Source organism: Lemur catta, chromosome 11 (assembly GCF_020740605.2).
Source record: "Lemur catta isolate mLemCat1 chromosome 11, mLemCat1.pri, whole genome shotgun sequence".
NCBI classification, from domain to species: Eukaryota; Metazoa; Chordata; class Mammalia; order Primates; family Lemuridae; genus Lemur; species Lemur catta.
This window is the reverse complement of record NC_059138.1, coordinates 32,644,430-32,664,744: the sequence shown is the minus strand read 5'-3', so window position 1 is coordinate 32,664,744 and position 20,315 is coordinate 32,644,430. Positions and strand designations below refer to the sequence as shown.

Here is a 20,315-nt window from a genome sequence, read left to right as displayed (position 1 = left end):
CTAGTCCCTCCATGTCAAATTCTCTTCTTCATGTATCCAGGCTTTTCAAACATGTCCTGTAAAGTATTTTTGGTTTTGTTTCTTCAAGGAGTCCTAATATTTTCAGGCACCAGACAGGCTTTGGTGTCAGGTGAACTGGATTAGAATCTTCGCTTCTTAATAGCTGCATGGCCTTGAGAAGGAAACTCAATCTCTCTCCACCTTAGTTCTCTCCTCTCTAAAAATGAGGATGATAACGTTGACCTCATTGTGGTTTGAGAGGAGATAACATGTTTGTGAAACACTCATCATAGCTCCTGGGAGACAGAAAGGAGGTCTTGCAGGAAAAGGAGGTGAGTGGCTTATCCTTGTTCTTGACTTACTCTCTTCGGATTTGTCTGTTTAGATGTGGGGGGAAAAGACGTTTTGCCAGTAGTGGTGAAATTCTTTACAGTGTGAGTTTAGTGCAGACTCAGCTACGTGATCTGTGAGGCCCAGTGCACAATGAAAATGCAGGCCCCTTGTTTATAAATCATTAAGAATTTCAAGATGGAAATAGCAGGGCATTAAGCCAAGCAGTGTCCTGTGCAACTGCACAGGTTGACCATCCCCAAAACTGCCCTGGTTTTGAGACTATTACAGTATTGGCAGATGAGAAAGTCTGTGTGTTCCTGGCATTTTCTGCAGTGTCCAGCTCAATTCCTGACTCGTACAGTTTATAGAAAGAAATACCCAGCCAGTAAGTCCTCTCTCCTTCACATAACTGAGCTGTGTTCTCTGTAATTGACACTGCCTCAGTTTTTTAATGTTCTGCCTAAGACCCCGAAAGTCCTTGCATTATAGTTTCTTGTGTCGTCCTGCTCTCATCCTTTCTGTTAGAAATTTGAATGTGCACTGCATTCTTTCATCCGTGCGTCCTTCTTTACCTTTGTTGTTCCTTAAGCAGACTTTCCATCTTTAACTCATTTAGATTGTCTTAAAAAAAATCTGTCCTATAGTCGTTTTAGTTTTCTTCGGATGCTTTCCAATTTTCATTCCTCGGCACAAAGTGCTTGCAGCGGAGTGTGGCGACCAGGCGCCCCGCATGCGGAATCAGCACAAGGCTGCCTTGATTTGGGAGACCCGTTATCAGTGGACAGCTGGCGAACCCCCTGACAATCCTTACGGCCTAAATTACAGCCACTCTTTTCTCCTAATTAGCTCCGCTCACACAACATTCTCGGCATTTCCTCTTTCAAGCTTTTCCTACAGCCATTCAGCAGCAGTTTCCTAGGTGCGGTTTTACTTCCAATTATTTTAGCACTCACTTGTAGCTGAATCTTGATAGATTTTGTGTCTATTTCTTTTTTTTCTTTTAAAAGTCATTTATTCAGCGTCATGATCAGACTATTACATTTAGCAATCAGCAGCATGGGCGCAAAAAAGAAATCTACATTGAAACGCTTTGTTGGAATGCTTTATAGTTTCCACAGAACAGAAACTAAAATAACCTGTTACACAATTAGTCACAAATATGGTCCTTAAGTTTTTTGGCCATACACATGAGAATTGTGTAAAACATGTATTCTTTGTGGCATCTAGGCCCTGCCACCACTGTGCTTGGCTGAGATCACAAATCTGTTGTAACCTGTGGCTTCCCTGTGATTCCTCTGGCTCTCCTCTCCTGCTAAGCTTTGTTTCCTGGGAGTAATTAAAACCTCCTGCCACTGCCATAGCTGCTGCTGCTACTGGAACCACCACAGCCACCTTGGTTTCATAGTTTGGCAAAGTATTGGCCTCTACCACCACAGGGGCCAGAGCTTCTGCCTCCAAAATTTCCTCCCGTCATGGGTCCAAAATTTGAAGACTGATTGTTGTAATTGCCAAAATCACTGTAGTTTCTACCACCTCCAAAATTGCTTCCATCATTAGCAAATCCATTGTAGCCATCTCCACTGCCACCATATCCACCACCACCACCACACCACGGCTGCCACCAAAGCCATCATGACCACTGAAGTTTCCTCCACAGCCAAAGTTGTTCCCACCAAAACCATCACTCTGACCACCAAAGTTTCCAGAACCACTTGGACCTCTTTGGCTGGATGAAGCACTGGCTATGGCTTGCTTCAAGAGGGCTTTCCTGACAGGGTTTTCCTTACTTCCCAGTTGTGGCCATTCACTGTATGGCCACAGAATGACAGTCTTATCCACAGAACCATGGTCATCAAAGGTTACAAAAGCAAAGCCTCTCTTCTTGCCACTGCCTCCATCAGTCATGATTTCGATCACTTCGATTTTCCCAGACTGTTCAAAATAGTCTCTTAGGTGATGTTCTTCAGTATCTTCTTTAATGCCACTAATGAAAATCTTCTTCACAGTTAAGTGGGCACGTGGTCTTTGAGAATCTTCTCTGGAGACAGCTCTCTTTGGTTCCACAACTCTTCCCTCCTCCTTGAGTCCTTGCATTGGTTGCTGTATCCACCTCCTCCACAGTGGCATACAAGACAAACTCGAAGCCCCTGGAGTGCTTGGTGTTTGGATCTCGTGACCACATGGTCCGTGAGCATTCCACCTTGCTCAAAATGGCTCCTCAGGTTCACATCAGTTGTTTCAAAGCTCAACCCTCTGATAAAGAGCTTCCACAGCTGTTCTGGCTCTTCAGGAGACTCTGACTTAGACATGATGGCAGTGGGAAGACAGACTTTAACGATGCTTCCTTGGCAGCATCCATGGGCAGAAAGCTGGATATTCTTTGGCTCCATATCAACTTATCCTTTGGTCTTAATTTTTGTCCTAAGATAAGAAAGTCCACCTATATTGGGTCAGAGCAGAGAGTTATCTGGCCCGGAATTCTGCCTTTGGAACTCAAGGATATTTTATGGATGAATGTGGTGTTTTCCCATAGCTCATGTGAGGGATTAGAAATTAGAATAATGGAACTATAGCCCATCATGTTACTTAGAGTCTTCTTTTTTTTCCAAGACAGAGTCTCACTCTGTTGCCCAGGCTAGAGTGCCATGGTGTCAGCCTAGCTCACAGCAACCTCAAACTCCTGGGCTCAAACAATCCTACTGCCTCAGCCGCCCGAGTAGCTGGGACTACAGGCATGCGCCACCATGCCTGGCTAATTTTTTCTATATATTTTTAGTTGTCCAGCTAATTTCTTTCTATTTTTAGTAGAGATGGGGTCTCACTCTTGCTCAGGCTGGTCTCGAACTCCTGAGCTCAAACAATCTGCCCGCCTGAGCCTCCCAGAGTGCTAGGATTACAGGCTGAGCCACCACACCCAGCCAAGTCTTCTTGATAGTTACTCATTTACATATTTTTTTATGACTTCTGACTTCCTGACTTCTCCTCTTGCCCACCCTGTCTTGTCTCCTTTGCCTTAGTCAGATCCTCTGTCAGTAAGTTCTAAAGCAGGTTTCGTGCCTTCAAGACTATTGCTTCCAGTGGGGGTAGTCAAACTAAACAAAGCCTTGGAAAATCCGTATCTATTAATAAACATAGAACACTTGTCTATTCATTGAAAAAAAAATGCAACCTTAAAATCTAAAAGAATGGGATCTTGCTTCACACACTTAAAGGAAAAGACATCCTTTCTCAGTTTGAATGACTGTCATAGACAGATGTGGATGTGAATTTATCATGTATCATGTGCAGGAGATTAAAACCATGCCTGACGTCACCCACTTCTGTCTAGATCTTCATATTATTGACATTAAATAAACACAAAAATGGAAAAAAGTCCTAACAATGGAAGTAGATCTCTACAATTCACAGTAACTACTGTCTGTCTAGAAATGGTGACATTGCTGAAGTCTTTGGGGCTAAAATTTACACAAGTTTTCATTGATTAAAGGTGTTTCAACAGCTCATTCCCTTAAAAATAAGTTTAAAAAATGATCTACATATACAGCTAATGGCTAACAGCTAATATATTCTCAATTCTAAAATGGATTTAGAGTAGAGAGTCTTTCCACTAGGTGGTAGGATTTTGCCATGGTCATGAGTCTCAAAACGTTGGGAGGAGGGAACGTAACTTAATTAAGAGTTGAATCAAGATAGAAAGTGACTGTAATAATAATACCATACATCAATCAACGAGATTTTTTTCTTAGTACAAACACAGAAAATTACTCCTAATATATTCTTGAAGTAGACTCAAAATAAAACAATTCAAGGATTTTCAATGTTTAGGAAAAAACTGGGCACTAAAAGAACACTCTTAGAGACTTAGTTTGTATTTCATACCCTTTATACCTGTTGAATTTTGTATTATGTACATGTTTTGCATATTCAAAAAATTAGTAAAATTTTTACTCTTCTTAAAGAATAGTCTTGAACCTCCAAGAGACCCAGCCCTCTCTGATTATAGAATGTCTTCTAGCAAGTAGGTCATTCCTGCATTTGTCCGAATTGGTTATTCTATTAACAATTTCCTTTTTATATTAGCATTTTTGAGGGGAAAAAACCTCAAGGAACTGAAGAGAGAAAAATCCCAAAAGGTATCATTCATTATTGTCAAAATAGTTGTTTTATTGAATTTTGAGTTTCCTTCTAAAGAAATTTTTATTCCAATACTCAACTGCCTTTGTTGATTTATTTAAATGTTATTATGTTACTAGTAATTATTTTACATATCATAAAACACACTTGTAATCTATTATGCCTAGTTCTAATCAGGAAATAAGATTAAATAATATTCCTTGGTTTTTTTTTTTTTTTTTACGTTTTCACTTTAGCCAAGGAATTATTTACATTTCCATCTAGTTTCTCTGAATACAACCTGGACTCCTTAGCTAAACTTCTTTAATTTTTCCTTATCCCGTAAATGGCTCTTCCTGATCCTTTCATCATTTCCCTTTGTGACACCCTGGCCCTTTTCCCTACATCTTTTGAGCCCCACAAAGGCCTCTGTTGAAAAGAGGATTTAGCTTTAGCCTCAATAGATTTGGGCCAGTCTCTATGATTAATAATTAATTTCAGATCTTAGATAAAGGTTGGCCAGACATTGTCTCTTTCTCTTTCTGAATTCCTTTGTGGTCTAAACTCACAGTGTAATTTGCCATCTAGAGCCATAGCCCTGACCTTTTAACCTTTCTGCTATCTGGGTCTTTCCTCCAGTACAGAGCTTGTCTTCTTTTCATAAAAAATTCACAAATTGAAACCTGGTTTTTGTAGTGGAATTGGGCTTGGACTCTTGTTAACCCTCACACTAACCTGAGGTGCTTTCCTACAGGAGGATGACACATCCGATTCACTGGGTGCATGTTGGCAAGTCTTCCAGCGCTCTCGTGGCACTCTCCTACTGAAGATTTGTTAGACAATGATTATTTATTGCCTATTTTGTGTCAGGCATTGTGCAGAGTGCCAAGGATGTAGAAATATGTAAGGTAAATGTTGTCTCTGCCTTTATAGACTTAATGTCTAGTGTAGGGTAGAGATGAATGAGCTGGCAATGCTGATTCTGTGTGGACAGTTAGGATGAGAAACTATGGGAAACCAGAGAATGGGAGCCTAATCCAGGGCTAGGTGGTCAGGGAAGGCACATCAGTTACTAGTGCTAGGCAACAGATTTCCCCAAAACTTAGTGGCACAACACCATAGTTTATTATACTACTAGAATTTGTGGGTCAAGAATTTGAGAAGAGTATAAGTGGGGTCAGTTCTTCTGTTCCACATTGTCTGGGACCTCATCCAAGAAGACTTGAGTGGCTGGGGCCGGAATCACAGGAGGTGTTTTCACTCACATATCTGGCACCTGGGCAGAGGCTGCCAACTAGAGAACCTACACGTGGCCTCTCCACATGACCTGGACTTCCTCAGAACACAACAGCCTTGGAATAGTAGGATCCCTTAAATGGGAAACTCCCAAAGAGCATGAGGGATGGGAGATTTTGCCATGGCCATCCCTGAAAACCTAATAGGATACAGAGTATTTTCCAGAAGAATTGAATTCTAAGCAGACCTAATGAATGTGTAGAAATTGGCTAAGCAAAGTGAAGGGAACAGTGTTTCAGGCAGAAGGAATAGGATGGGCAAAAGCCTGGAGTCAAGAGATAAAAGTGCAGTGAATTTGAGGAACTGGACAAAGTTCCAAGCAGCTGGGGCACCAAGTCAGAGGAAATGGTGCATGATAAGGCTAGACAGGAAGGTGTTGATGTTGTGTCAGAGGTAGGTCTCGTAGGGCAGTAGGGAGTTACTAAAACACTTTAAAGGAGATAAAGGACATGATAACACTTTAAAGGACATGATAAGATTTGTGCTTTATTAAAAAAATGTGGAGAATGTATTGGAGGGGGCCAAGAGGTAAGACTGGAAGACGAGTAGGAAGGAAGCTGAAAGTCACAAGATCAGCTGCAGAAAGTCATAAGCCAGTTGAGAGATAGCGATGACCTCCTGGAGAGGTAGGACTCAGAAGAGAGAAGATACTTAGAAAAAGAATCAGCTGGGCTTAGTGATGATTGGATAAGGAAGTGAGGGAAAGGGAGGAGTCAAAAATGGTTCCCAGTTTCCTGGCATAGGCCACTGGGTAGATGAGAATTGCTCCCTGAGGTGGGGCAAGACTGGAAATAGGCAGGCTTTGTGGGTGGGGAAGTGATGAACTCCAAGTTAATGATGCTGAACAAATTCTGAGACTAACAGCAAATGTCCATTGGGCAAGTGAATACATGAGTCTGAAGTTTCCAATCTGTTTATTTGAATCCATAGCTTAAAGGGATAGTGCATACATGAAACCAGTAATATGATGAAGTATAGCCTTGGCCAGCCAGCACCAACCCAGTCAAACTTTGTCTTAGTTAAATTTCACTGTGGTAGGTTTTCTTTTTTTGATTTTCTTTTTTTTGAGACACAATCTCACTCTGTTGCCCAGGCTAGAGTGCTGTGGTGTCAGCCTAGCTCACAGCAACCTCAAACTCCTGGGTTCAAGCAGTCCTCCTGCCTCAGCCTTCCGAGTAGCTGGGACTACAGGCATGTGCCATCATGCTCAGCTAATTTTTTCTATATATTTTTAGTTGTCCAGCTAATTAATTTCTATTTTTTTAGTAGAGATGGGACCTCACTCTCACTCAGGCTGGTCTCGAAATCCTGAGTTCAAACGATCCACCTGCCTCGGCCTCCCAGAGTACTAGGATTACAGGCATGAGCCACCATGCCTGGCCTCTTGATTTTCTAATGTCATAGTGTTAACTTGTATATTTCTATAAGTTTTAGGCTCAAATAGCAAATTTGAATCACATGTTTCACTTGCCACTTGGTCTTGGCTGAATACATGGCTATTTTATTAATTTAAAAAGTTTTAAGTGGAAAATTGAATCTATTTACACTTAAGGTTATTATTGATATGTGAGGACTTATTCTTGTCATTTAAAAAATTATTTTCTTATTGCTTTCTATCCATTATGCCTTTATTTCTCTCTTATTGTGGTTGGTGATTTTCTGTAGTGGTAAAGTAAATCTCTTCTCTTCCTTATTGGTATGTTTGCTCTACCAGCGAGTTTTATGCTTTTGTGTGTTTTCATGATGGTAGATATTGTCCTTTTGCTTCCAGGTGTAGGACTTCCTTAAGCAGGTCTTGTAGGGCTTGTCTAATGTTAATTAATTCTCTTGGTTTTTGTTTCCCTGGGAAAGACTTTATTTCTCATTCAGTTATGAAAAATAACTTTGTTGGGTATAGTATTCTTGGCTTCCAGATTTTCTTTTTTTCCTTTCAGCACTTTGAATATATCATCCATTTTCTCCTAGCCTGTAAGGTTTCTGCTGAAAAATCTGTTACTTTGATGGGGGTTCCATTACATGTGACTAGATGCTTTTCTCTTGGTGTTTTTGGAATTCTCCCTTTGTCTTTTACTTTTGACAGTTTGACTATAATGTGCTGTGGAGAAGACCTTTGTGAGTTGTATCTATTTGGGGATCTGAGTTACCTGTACCTGAATATGTAAATCTCTTGGTAGACGTGGGAAACATTAATCTATTATTTTGTTAAACAGAATTTCTATGCCTTTATTTCTTCACCTTATGGAGCACCCCAAATTTGTATATTGGCCATTTAATGGTGTCTCATATGCCACATAGGCTTTGTTCATGATTTTTAATTCTTTTTTTTTTTTATTTTGTCTGACTTGGTTATTTTAAAAGACCTGCCTTCAAGTTCTGAAATTCTTCCTTCTACTTTATCTAGTTGATTGTGAAGCTCTCAAATGAATTTTTTTATTTCATTCATTGAATTCTTCAGTTCTAGGATTTCTGTTTGACTCTTTTTTATGCTATCTATCTCTCTGGTAAATTTCTCATTCACATCCTGAATTATTTTTCTGATCTCTTTATATTGTTTATCTGTGTTCTCTTGTCTCTCACTGAGCTTCTTTAATATTTTTTTAATTTTTTTCTGGCACTTCATAAATTTCTTTTTCATTAGAATCTGCTACTGGAGAATTATTGTGCTCCTTTGGTGTCATATTTTCTTGCTTTTTCATGTTTCTTATGTCCTTATGTTGATATCCACACTTCTGGTATAACAATTGATTCTTCCAATTTTTTGCATTGGCTTTCATAGGGAAAACCTTTTCTTTGACTGTGTATCTATAGTGTTGGTTGGGTAGGGCACTTTAGCTTTGATTATGGGTACATATGGTAGTGTAGTCTCTGTATGATTTCTTCAGCTGTAAATGATGTCAGCAGTGTCTATGATTTCCTCAGTGTCTTAGGCTGTGGTTGTTAGTGGAGGCTGTGGTGAGGTTTTGCTGGGGATAGGACACCAGGTTGGCTAGTCCTTGGGCCCAAGTGGTGGCAGCAGCAGGCTGAGCATGCCTGTCTTTGAGCCCCTGGGCAGCATTCACAGGCACTGGTGTTAGTGGGCCCAACCAGTTCAATTCTTGGGCCTCTAGGCAGTTTTCTTGGGTGTCAGGAGTGGCAGTGGTGGGTAGGGCAGGTTGTGGAGTCCTCAGGCCCCTCAGCAGTGTGTGTGGTATGGGCGATGGCCATCGTTGTGGTGGGACAACCTTCAGGCTCCCAGGCAGCACATGCTTGTGCTAGTGGTGCTTGGAAGGGGATTGGTGGGCCCATCCTCAGGCCCCCAGGAGGAATGCATAGATGCCAGTGGTGCAGAATGAGGTGGGGCAATACTCAGGCCCCTGAATAGTATGTTTAGGCACTGCGGGGAGGGTAGCTGGGCTGGGTGGGGCTGTTCTTAGGCTACCTGGTGGTGTTCATAGGTGCAGGCTGTGGTGGACAGGGTGGGGTGATCCGCAGGCCCCTCAGTGGAGTGCTTAGGTGTTGCTAGTAGCAGCAGTGGTGAGTGTGGGGGAGATCCCACCCTGAGGGTGCATGCAAGTGTGCTGCAACCTGGCTGCTGGGGGTGGGTGTTGCAACTGCAGGGAGATGGATCTCAGGCTCTGGGGAGAGCATGTTTTGGCTCCTGGCAGCAGCAGTAGCAGGGAGGAGAGCCAATCCTCAGGGTTTGTGCAAGGGTGCAATGGCCCTACTGCTAGAGGGAGTCACTGCCAAGGGTGCACACTTTGGCCCCCCATGGCAGCAGTAGTGGTGGCTGCAGGTAGGGAGAGCCTATTTTCATGGTATATGCAAGTGCACTGCAGTCTGTTGCTGGTGGGGGTGGGGTTGGTCAGGGGCAGCGGCTCTGAGCAGGCAGGTTTCAGGTTAGGGAGTGCTTTGGCTCCCTTTGTTCTAGAGGCAGCCTCCCGGTGCACTGCATCACCTGTTCCCCAGGGTACAGGACATGGTGTATGGTAGAGTGCTGGGAACCCTGCCACTACAGTGGGTCCAACCTGTGGAAAGCCACTGCAGTGCTTGGGTGAAGCCAGGGGGACATCATTGGGGCTCTAGTGATGTGGAGATGCAAGGGCTGTTGAGCTCCAGGGCAGGATGCAGTGTGCTGGGAACTGGGCTCTCAAGATGGTGCTGTGCTGCAGCTGCTTAAGATTCAGGGTGTGTGTGGGACCCCATGTGGGCTCTCTCTCTGGAGCAATGCTGTCACGTGGTCTCTAGATAGCTCCCTTTGCCATTCTTGAATCCTGTGAGGGTTCTCCCATGGCTAGGATTGCTGGAGTGCACAGTGGGAACGTGGACCACTGGGGATCTCATTTACTCTTTCCCTGCACTGAGGAGCCTCTCTGGACTCCCAGCAGATCCCAGCCAAGCTGGCTGCCTAGCTTCCTCTCCTTTTGTGTCTCAGGTATTTCCTGTCACTTCTCTGTTGGATTCCAGTGTTCTCTCTTAGATGCTCTATTTGCAGAGTGACTATATACTTGCTATTTTGGCTCTTCTTTGTGGAGGAGGTGAGTGCTGAATGCCCCTACTCAGCCATTTTGAAACCCTTGGATGAGGTTAATTCTTCACTACACAGTGGGTTTAGGTTTAGGGCTAGGGTTAATGAAGAAAAAGTAAAAAGTAAATTTGGTGGTTTCAAGTCTGGGTGATTGAGAGAATAGAGGTTCTATTGCCAACAACAAAACCAAGAACTAGACCAGAGTTGGAAGATGAGAAGGACAGGAAGAAAGGAGGATGTTCATTAATTCAGTTGTTGAGTTTGAGGTGATGCTCCTCCAGCCAAGAACGCTAGCTGACCTCAGAATGGCAGCACTGGGAAGGGCAGCCCGTGCCAAGCAAGGCCCTGAAGAGAGAGGGTGGGTGGAGTTTCTAGGGTCCCAGGAGCCACTCCTTACCCTGCCTGGTGAGTGTCGGAGCAGGAAAATGACCTCTGAACAGTCCACTTCCCACCACCAGGCACTTCCTGGGAACCACTCTTCATAGGTGACAAACCTGTGACCCTGTTGGGGCCATTTCATCACCCTGTAAGAAAGTTTTACTTAACCACATCAATGTGAATTATTTTCTAATCAATAAAATCATTAACATCATTGAGGTTTATATCACTCAGGGTATTTTTGACTTCATTTCAGTTTATAATCTCTTCCATCTCAATGGTATCTGCCAGACAATCCAGTCTTTACCTGCACCTGCAGAATAGAGATCTCAGACTGGCTTCTCTCAGTAACTTCCAAATGTTCATTTTCCTAGCAGACCCATACAATGTTCTGTTTGTAATATCCCTTACTTAACTCTAGCCTAAATTTGTCTTTAATTTATTTTTGTAATGATGCTTTTGGAATTATCAGAACTACGATGCCTCTCCTGGGTATGATTCTGTGTTCTGTGTTTCTCCCTACCAAGTGAAATTGCTAAGACCCTGGGCCCTCTTGTCTATTGCTTGCTCCCATAGCCTTCCTGATGATGGCAGCAAAACTGTAAATTAAGTAAGAGCCAAAGACAGGGATATAAATGGGACTCTGCGAAGCCCTGAGCAGATGTTCCCGGAGCCAGAAAGATAAACATGCAAGAGCTCCCAGGGAGATGGCATGATGGGCTGAAGCATGAGACAAGGGACCTTCTGTTCTCCTCTCCTTGCTGTGGTCTGGCGGAAACAACACATTGAGTCTTTCATCCTCCTAAATGATGGCAAGTCACTCCCATTGTTGAGTGTCTACCTTCCTTAGGCAGGGCTGGCTAAGTGCCAAGGAGATGAGCCCCCCAAATGTCCTGTTTCTTGGAGCTTCTCATAGGCTTGGCAGAGCCTGAAGAGCAGGGGAGGACCTTATGCAGGAGGGTCCCCAACAATCAAGCAAGTGACAAGGAACTTTCCTGTTAATCTTGGCCAGCACCTTGGCCACATCCCCTCCCCAGGACTGGCTGTTTTCCCCTATGTTATACTACTCGGTCTCTGCCTCACATGCTCTCTTTAGGAACTGGCCACTGTTGACACCCACACTCCGTGCTGGGCCAAGTGTCACCTTCTCCCCTCAACTCCTCTCCCAGAAGTACCTGAATGGAAATTTCGTAAATAGGTCTCAGTGTAACAGAATGAAGTTGGTAACTGTGCATCTGTGTCACAAGGCCTGGACTAGAACAGAGACGCAGCTTTGGCCTGTGGGGAAGAACCTCCCCCTCCTGCATCTATTTCCCTCTCCTTGTATAACTAGGTGCCTCAATCGGGTGCTTTTCATGAGCCTTTTATTTCCCATTTAATTTTGAGAGAACCTGACAGCTGTGTTCTTAGTGAGTAGAGTCAATGGGAACAGATCTTTGATTGAAGAGTCAGTGGAGTGGCTCCTCTTAGTGTGTTACTGCAAGCCGAGCGAGTCCTTGCTCCAGGCAAGGTGTTGGGGGCCTTTTTGACTGACTTGGAAGAGCCAACCTCTCCCCTGGCGTTTAACATCTGGGAAGGAGATGGACCAATCTGCATAAGAATGGCGGGATGGGTACCCACCCCTTCTTCCTAAGATTCAGAGTTTTGTGTAGGAAAGATTCAGGGTTTTGTGTGAGCTAAGTGGCCCTAATCAAGGGCCAAGGCCTGTAACACTGGGACTGGGGAGGGTCAGCAACTGAGTGTGCTCCAGAGAGAGGACACTCTTGTCCCGTATCCTTTATACAAACAGCCTCTGAGCCGCCAAGGCCTCTGGAGGAGTAAAGTCAGCAGGACGTATACATAGAGTCCCATGGAGGCCACAGGGAAGGTGGGGCAGCAGAGGCGGGGTCTAGGGACAGCTCTGACAGATCTGTGAGACCATGTGTGATGGTGTTTTGGGGACTCCTCTGCGGGGTTGTAGAGCACCTTTGTGGGGCTGAAATTCCTGCCTGATTAGGAAAATGCCATAGAGTCAGCAAACACTGGGCTTACATGTTTAAGGACATCATTTGTAGACAAAAGCTGGCACCACCTGAGGTCACTCAACAAAATTCTCTGAGGGTACCCCTTTTCTCCTCTGCAGGGCTGAAGGGCTGAGCCATCTTCTTGGCTCGTCTTCTCAACATTTTGGGTTGCTCCATTGCTTTCAGAATCTCTGGATACTCAGCCAGGTTGTTGGTTTCATGATGCCTCAGCTTGGGCTAGCAGGACAAAAATACCATAGACTGAGTGGCTTAAATAATAGGGACTTATTTTCTCACAGTTACGGAGGCTAGAAGTCCAAGACCAAGGTGGCGGCATGGTGGGTTTATGATGAGGGCCCTCTTCCTGGCACACAGATGGCCACCTTCTCACTGCATCCTCACGGAGGGAGACGGAAGAGGGGAGAAGGGGTGCTCTCTGGTGTCTCTTCTAATAAGGGCACTAATCCCATCAGGAAGCCCCACACTCACGACCTCATCTCAACCTAATTACCTCCCAAAGGCCCCAGTTTCAAATCCCACCTCACTGGGGGAGGGGGGGCTTCAACATACAGAATTTTGGGGGCGGTACAATTCAGTCCATAGCATGTGGGTTGCTCAGAAACCTCCCACTCTCAGCCCTCCTAGAAAGGGAAGAGTGTACTTGTTCTCTCGTGGGCCATGCCGTCTTCCCAGGGGGAGTGCCTGCTCTTTCTCTGAACATTTGCTCTCTGAATATTTTTCATCTTCCTTAACTTGCCTCTTCCAAGTCAGTCCTCCACTCTCCTTCTTATGGCACATATCTGTGTGGTCTCGCGTCCTTTCTTGCGGGAGCCTCTAGCCAGAAAGCTATGTCAAGATATAAGGAATAAAGAGCTGAATTCGGCCCCTGTGGCTCTCCTCTTCACATGTGATGGGTGGGAAGAGAGTTTTCAGGTCTTGTCTCATTCCCTGTTGAGGTGGGAGTGGGGGAGGAAGAGATTTTAATGAGGCAGCCACAGCCCACAGGGAACAGGGGCTGCTACCCCACAGCTTGGGTAGCGCTGCCAGCCACCCACTCCGATGGGTCAGGACTCTTGCTGAAAGCTGTGGTGATAATCAAATCATTAACCAGCAACAGAACTGATGCTGACCATAAAATCACAGATACTGCCATATAGGTGCAAATGAACTAAATAGCCGTTCTGGTTGTAAGTGCTGAGAGTCCAACTCCAAATGGGTTAAATATAAAAGGACTTCTGCAACTGGGAAGCAGGCGGGTGGGGTGGGTATGGCTTTCAGCTTGGCTGGATCCAGGGGCGCGGATGCTGCTGTGGCTTTGTGTGGGCCTCTGTCAGTCTCTCACCTGCATTTCCCTCTGTGGGTTGTCCTCTTCCTGCAGGCAGGCTTTCAGTGTGGTGAGGAAAATAGTTAAAGTCCCACACAAACATCCTTCCCATGTAGCAACCCCAGTGGGAAAAGGCGCTTCTCTCATTTATGGCTATATGTCAACATGTCCATGTCAGTTGGGCCACCTCAGGTCCTGTGTTTCTTCCTAGTCGCTGTTGCCAGGGGGAGATACTAAGATTAGCCCCATCTGTGTCAGTTTTTGTTCCCGTGTGTGGTTTTGCTAAATTGCATCATGACACTCATATGCAACAAAGAAGGAACAGTTCCTCAAAATTTACTGGCAGGCAAAAATTTACGAACTGTCTCCTGTATACTCGTTGACTGATAATGAGATGTTGGTAAGGAGTAGAAGAGCTTCTCATCACAAACTTGTGCACCGCTGCACTTGTCTCAACCGTATCTTGCATGCTGCTTCCAAAACAGGTGGGAGGAGAATCCCTGAAGGCTTGCTGCTGGTGACTGCAGTGGTGGAGGGAGGAAGGGGCTGCCCGAGCCGCTTGGCTTCCCCTTCGTGGGTTTGCAAGTGAATTATTGGGTGCTCTGCCTCTGCCTTTCACTGGGGGTGTCTAGCAAACACTGGTGCAGGGCAGGGAAGGCCTGGGCCACCTCCCCAGCAGCTCCTGGACTGTCACTCATGCAGGCCGCCCCCTGTCACGCACGTGCCGTGTTTCTGTGCAGGGTGTGGAGACAGAGCTCCCTGTGGTGCCATGAGGGGAGGTTGGATGAATATGACTCATTCTTTTTTAAAGACTTATTTTTATCAGCTGTGGGTGGGTTAGGGTTAGAAGGTAGCTGAGGTTTCGGTATGAGTGGGAACCTGCCTCCGATTTTCATTCACTATAATTGGATGTGGATGGGTTTTTTTGAGGAGAAGGTAGGATGAGAGGGGGCTTGAGGAAAGGAGGGGAGGGCCCCCCTGGGAGGCTGCTCCAGGCTGAGCAGCAGGAGAGCAAGGAGGATTTAGAGCTGGAGGTGGGCACAGCAAACAGAAAGGGCAAGGAGGAAAAGGCATCTTCCCGGGAGTGAGGGATGTGGGTGGAGAAGGATGGAGATGCAGGGAGAGAGGAAGGTGCAGCGAGAGGGGCCAGTGAAGGACTGGAAAGCCAGCAGTGACTCAGTGAAGCGACAATGTGGAAAGAAGGATTTGAGCAGCGCTGTGATGTTTGTGAATCAGACATGCAAATAAATAATTTTAACTGTCATGATAAAAAATGTGTATCACAATTTCAGCACATGAATTGGGGGTGCGTGTGTGCACAATTCAACCTGTAGCTTCCAGGAACCCGCGGACAGGGGACCCGTGTTGGCAGTGTTGGCAGTGCTCCCAGACTGCTCCCACCTCTGACTGGGCCTCTGGCAAGGGCCCCTCTGCTGAGGGGCAGACACGGCCCTGGCTCTGCTGCTGGCTCTGGGGCTCAGCTGTGGCGCACACACTGCAGTGACAGCCTTGGCCCGCCGGGCTGGAGTCGTTGCCAGGGGCAGGTGTTCTGGCCCGACGGCCACAGCAGCTGCATCTTTGTCATCACTGCCATGTCTTGCTGACCCGCTGGAGAACCTCCTGCTGCTCGTTGTCAGTTTTGTTTGTCCTCTGTGAAACAGACTCGTGTCCTCCATCTACAATGCCTGTGTAATTGTTTCATAAATGCTTTTGGAAAATGACTTTGTCTTTATTGCAAATGCATCGTGATTAATTTCCCCCTTCCTATCTGCGGACTTAAAATTGGTGTCCACCGCCCCCTGCCAAGACCCCAGGAAGGTAAATGTAAGCGGTACACCTGCTTAAGGTCTCACTATCTTTGAGCATAAAATTATCAGCATCCTTTCCCTTCCTTAGACTGACTTCAAAAGCTGTTGAGCCACTTCCTTGTTGGTTTCTATGCAGTAGCATATTTGGTAAGAAACTGACTTGAATGATTCTGTTAACTCAAGCTTCATCGTTGTCCCTCCCCTTTCTGATTTGGAAGTCTGTAGAGGACACACACAGTCACATTCCCCTCTACTGTATAATGTTCCAATCAGCAGCCGGCATAATGAAATCCAATTAATGTGTTAGGCTGTTGTGATTCTAAAAATATTTCACATCGCCCGGAGGGGCTGAGGAAATTGGAGGAATCAAGGTATTATAGCAAACCTGTAATTTGCAAACAGGTTCTTCAATCATTTCGGAGGTGGGAGATTTGTTCTTGAGAAAACAAAAACAGATCAGCTCTCCAAAATGAGGCTGTCCATGAGATCATTGCGATGATCCTGTATTTAGATGCCAGGCCTTGCATGCAAGTCTAATGATCCCTCGGTTCAGATATATATGAATTATTAAGGTCAGTTAATTAACACGTTTTTCTTCTGCTGATGTAATTAGATGAATAGAGCTCTTGCCCTCTTTTCGGCTTTCCTGGCGGCTGCTCAGGGCTGAATTGAGGCAGTAAACATATTGCCAAACAGATGCTAACCGGAAAAGTAATTTTTTGGTTTGCATTTGATTTCTGAAGTGTCTTCCTGCAACTGAAAGAAGCTTCTACTTGGGGCAGGCAGTGGGGAAATTAGAGGAGCGAGGTGAAGAATGAGCAACAAGACTTCACACAATGCTGTCTGAGAGCATTTTTGAGATGCCCAATGTTCATTTGTCATTTCACCTAAGTTTAGGCTTCACATTTTATAATTTTACGCTTCCCTCATCAAGTCTCATTTGTACAAAGCTTATGCAAAGTGAATATTTATTATAGCTCTTCACATGAATATTCCAAGGTCATTTTCTTTCTGTTCCCGGTGTGGCCACACAATTTTAAATTGCCAGAAATTAGAATTTGGTATGTCTAACATATTAACTGCCATGTGAGTTGTATTTAACTCATGCTAGTTTTGAGCCCAGGGTCTTGTGAAGCACTCACACCTCTCTTCACCTTGGGAGCCGTAAGAACTATTCTTTCTTTCTTTCTTGTTTTTCTTTTTAGAGACAGGGTCTTGAACTCCTGACCTCGGCCTCCCAGAGGGCTAGGATTACAGGCGTGAGCCACCACGCCTGGCTGAACTATTTTTCTAGTTGCATATAACTCATGCACAGAAAACAATAGAAAATAACAACTTTTGCATTAAATTAGAAAGTATCATTTTGTTTTTTATTCTATTTTCATGATAAAACACCATGGCCCCAAGGAAAATTTATTTTTTTTTCTAGTGTGGCAGTCACTGTGTTAAAGTGATTTGTCTGTGATTTGTGTTTCCTGATTTTTCTAGGTCAGTGGTTCCCAAGACTGCCTTTGTAGCAGCATCTGGGGTGCGTAACGAACAACACATCTCAGCCTTGGCCTCAGATCAACACTCTTAGCATCCCCGGGGATGGGGCCTGGAAATGTGTATTTTACAAAATCTCCCAGGGTAAGTTTGATGCTCAGTCATGGTATGGTGGGGGAACCTCTGCTCTTGGGTAATGAAGGTGGAAATGTCAACACTCAGCATCTCTCCTTGTCTTTGCTGACGGGTGGCCTGTTATCACTGTGCATCCTGGGCCTGGTGGGATTATCATTCCGCTTCTCCACTTTTATGGAAGAACGGAAGCTTACAGAAATTAAGTAATTTGCTTAGGGTTACAAAGCTGCTGAATTGGTAGCTGTGGTTGTAACCTGGGTCTATTGTGAGACAGTCTGCTAAGAATTGCTACTTCTTCCTTGGTCTTGAATCCCTTTCCTGAAAGCTTCCCTTTTTGTTATACTGGTTTGTGTGGCGGGCCCAGGAGGAGGGTGTGTGTGTGTGTGTGTGTGTGTGTGTGTGTGTGTGTGTGTGTTGTGGGAAGTGGAGTCAGGAGTTCCTGCAGCTGCCCATGCTCATGCCACCCTCCACTCTATAAACACTTTGTGTTTGTCCTACGCAATCTGATCAGTCCACTCACCTGCTTAAAATCTTCTAGTGCTACTAGAGGGTCAAGCCCAAGCTCTTTAGAATGGGCTATAAAGGCCTCTCTGCACTGGCTCCCATCTGACTGCAGTAGTGTGGGGTAGTTGAGAGTGTGGACTCTGGAGCCGGATTGTGGGGGTTAAAAGCCCCTCTCTGCTGCCCTCTGGGAGTGTGTGTGACCTCGATGAGTCAACTCTCTGCCTCAGTTTTTTATCTGTAAAGTAAGTGTGATAGTCACCCACCTCCTGGGGTTGTAGTGAGGCTTGAATGAGTTAATGCAGCGTAAGATGGAACAAGGACGCAGTGGGCACTCTGTAGTGCTAGCTTGTTATCACGGGTTCTCTAGCCCTGTTGCCTGCTGCCCCAGCTCCGTTCTCTCCCCATCCAACCCCACGCTTTCGCTGCCCTGCCCAGATCATGGAAGCCAGCACGTAGCAGTCTGCTCACGCATGCTCTTGCCTTTCCTTCGTCCTGTTGCCTGCCTGTCAAACACCTATTTATCTTTTACAGTTCAGTTCAAGGGTCATCGTCTCCTTAAAGATGCTACCAATTTTCCCTCCTCTTTCCTGGCCTTTGGGCCTCCATGATGTCACATTTGTATTCCTGTCACAGCCACCCACGGTGTTTTAAAGTCCTTACTGGTTTGCTGATCTCTTTCCCTGAATTTTAAGCCCCTTGAGAACAAGTCCCATGTATGTTTGTATCCCCAGTCCTTGGCAGTGTGACACAGTCACATAATCAGTACGTGTGGGCAAATGCTATGGAGAGAACTCTTTCCAAATTTGGGTAGGAATTTCTGCTACGGATGCTATTTACAAGCAACAGAACCCACTCTTGCTAATTTGAGCTGACAAGGAATTTATTAAAAGACAGCTCACAGAATTTCCAAGAAGCCAGAGAATGGGGCTTTGGATGTTTTGCAGCCAGGAACAAGATACAGCTTACATCAGTGGGTGGTTCTCGCGGAGGCCCTCCTGCCACACTGAGCCAGGATGGGGGTTCGGCTTGCTGGCATCGAACATGGGGTACTACCTCCAGATGTGCTGCTGATCCCTCTGAAAGCTGAACATCTGTCTGGCCACCCTCCCCCATCCTCCCCAGCATGCTACCATGTAGTGCCTGGGTGATGCTTTCTAATTGTGTTGCTTTCTTGCAAATTGAAATCTCCCATGGATGCACCTGATGGGTGGAGCCTAGATGAAAGGCCTGCACGGAGGCTGCAGGGGAGGCTGGCAAGGGGAGGGCATGTACTTCAAGAAAGCATGGATGCTAAAGCAGGGGTGCCCAAGTGCAGAAAGGCGTTTCAAAGGTGCTGAGTGGCAGGAATGGCAATGGCAGCAAGAATTGACTCCAGTAGCAGCGGTGGTGGCAAAGGGGTGAAGGTTGGACAAGGTCGTTACGTCGTAGAGAGGAGAGGGTCTTTTGGGCAGCAGGAGGAGAACTTTACAATAGACTGGAAGTGTGTGACTCTTAAAGGTTCTGTGGAGAAAACTGAGGGGCACATTAGAGCTTAAATGTTCTAGACCACTGATTTCCTTACCTATGCTCTTCGTGGCCCCTCCCCAGTCTTCTCATCAAGACGGTTGTCTGGAGAAATGAGGACCACGCTCATACATCACAACTGCTGTCTCCCCAAACGTGTTCACTGGGAGAGCCTTGTTGATAACAAAGACAAGGGAGGAACTATTCATTATCTGACACAGTGCTGTTCACCAGATGTTCTTGATCTGCACTGTCCCATGTGGTAACCAGAGCCACACGTGGTTATCAAGTGCTGGAGGTGTGGCTAGTGTGACTGAGAAATTCAATTTCAAATTTTAAATGTAAATAGCCAAATGTGGTCAGTGGCTATCAGGGGTCCCCAACCTTTTTGGCACCAGGGACTGATTTCATGGAAGACAGTTTTTCCTGGGACTAGGAGGGTGGGCAGGGGGAGGCTGGGGGCTGATGAGTGATGGGGAGCGGCTGTAAATACAGACGAAGCTTCACTTGCTTTCCCTCCACTCACCTCCTGCTGTGCGGCCGAGTTCCTCACAGGCCACAGACCGGTTGGAGACTGTAGAGCTAACTTATTGGATAGTACAGGTTTAGATAAAATGACTTGTTTAGGAAGGCAAAAGGGATCATTACACTTTTAAAATTTAAAAATATTTTAAAATCTATTATAGACTAGCATATAACCAAGTGTTGCTTGTTGGCAAATACAATCTCTTGCTCCCTAGGCATCTCACATAGGCGATGGGGTGCAGTTATGGCTATGCAATCTAAAGGATCAACACACAAAGAATGAAGGATCTGAGAATTAAGTGTGGTGTGTATATTCTCAAATGTAAATATTGACATAAATGTTGTCTGTGTGTGTACGCATATAGATAAATGACAGTCTATTCTCCATTTTATTTGCATTGCAT

At 45.3% G+C, this 20,315-nt stretch overlaps 1 long non-coding RNA gene and 1 pseudogene across 2 annotated transcripts in view; one reads left to right on the top strand and one right to left on the bottom strand.

Annotated features, from left to right (window-relative positions):
- Positions 1–1,630: 1,630 nt before the first annotated feature.
- On the bottom strand, positions 1,631–2,642 carry LOC123647590 (annotated as a pseudogene).
- An 11,680-nt stretch (positions 2,643–14,322) lies between these two features.
- LOC123647592 overlaps positions 14,323–20,315 on the top strand; it is a 197,872-nt gene continuing 191,879 nt past the window's right edge. For both annotated transcript variants that reach the window (XR_006738290.1, XR_006738289.1), the window contains exons 1-2: positions 14,323–14,436; positions 17,248–17,388. This is a non-coding gene — a long non-coding RNA (uncharacterized LOC123647592). The remainder of the gene's footprint in view (positions 14,437–17,247; positions 17,389–20,315) is intronic.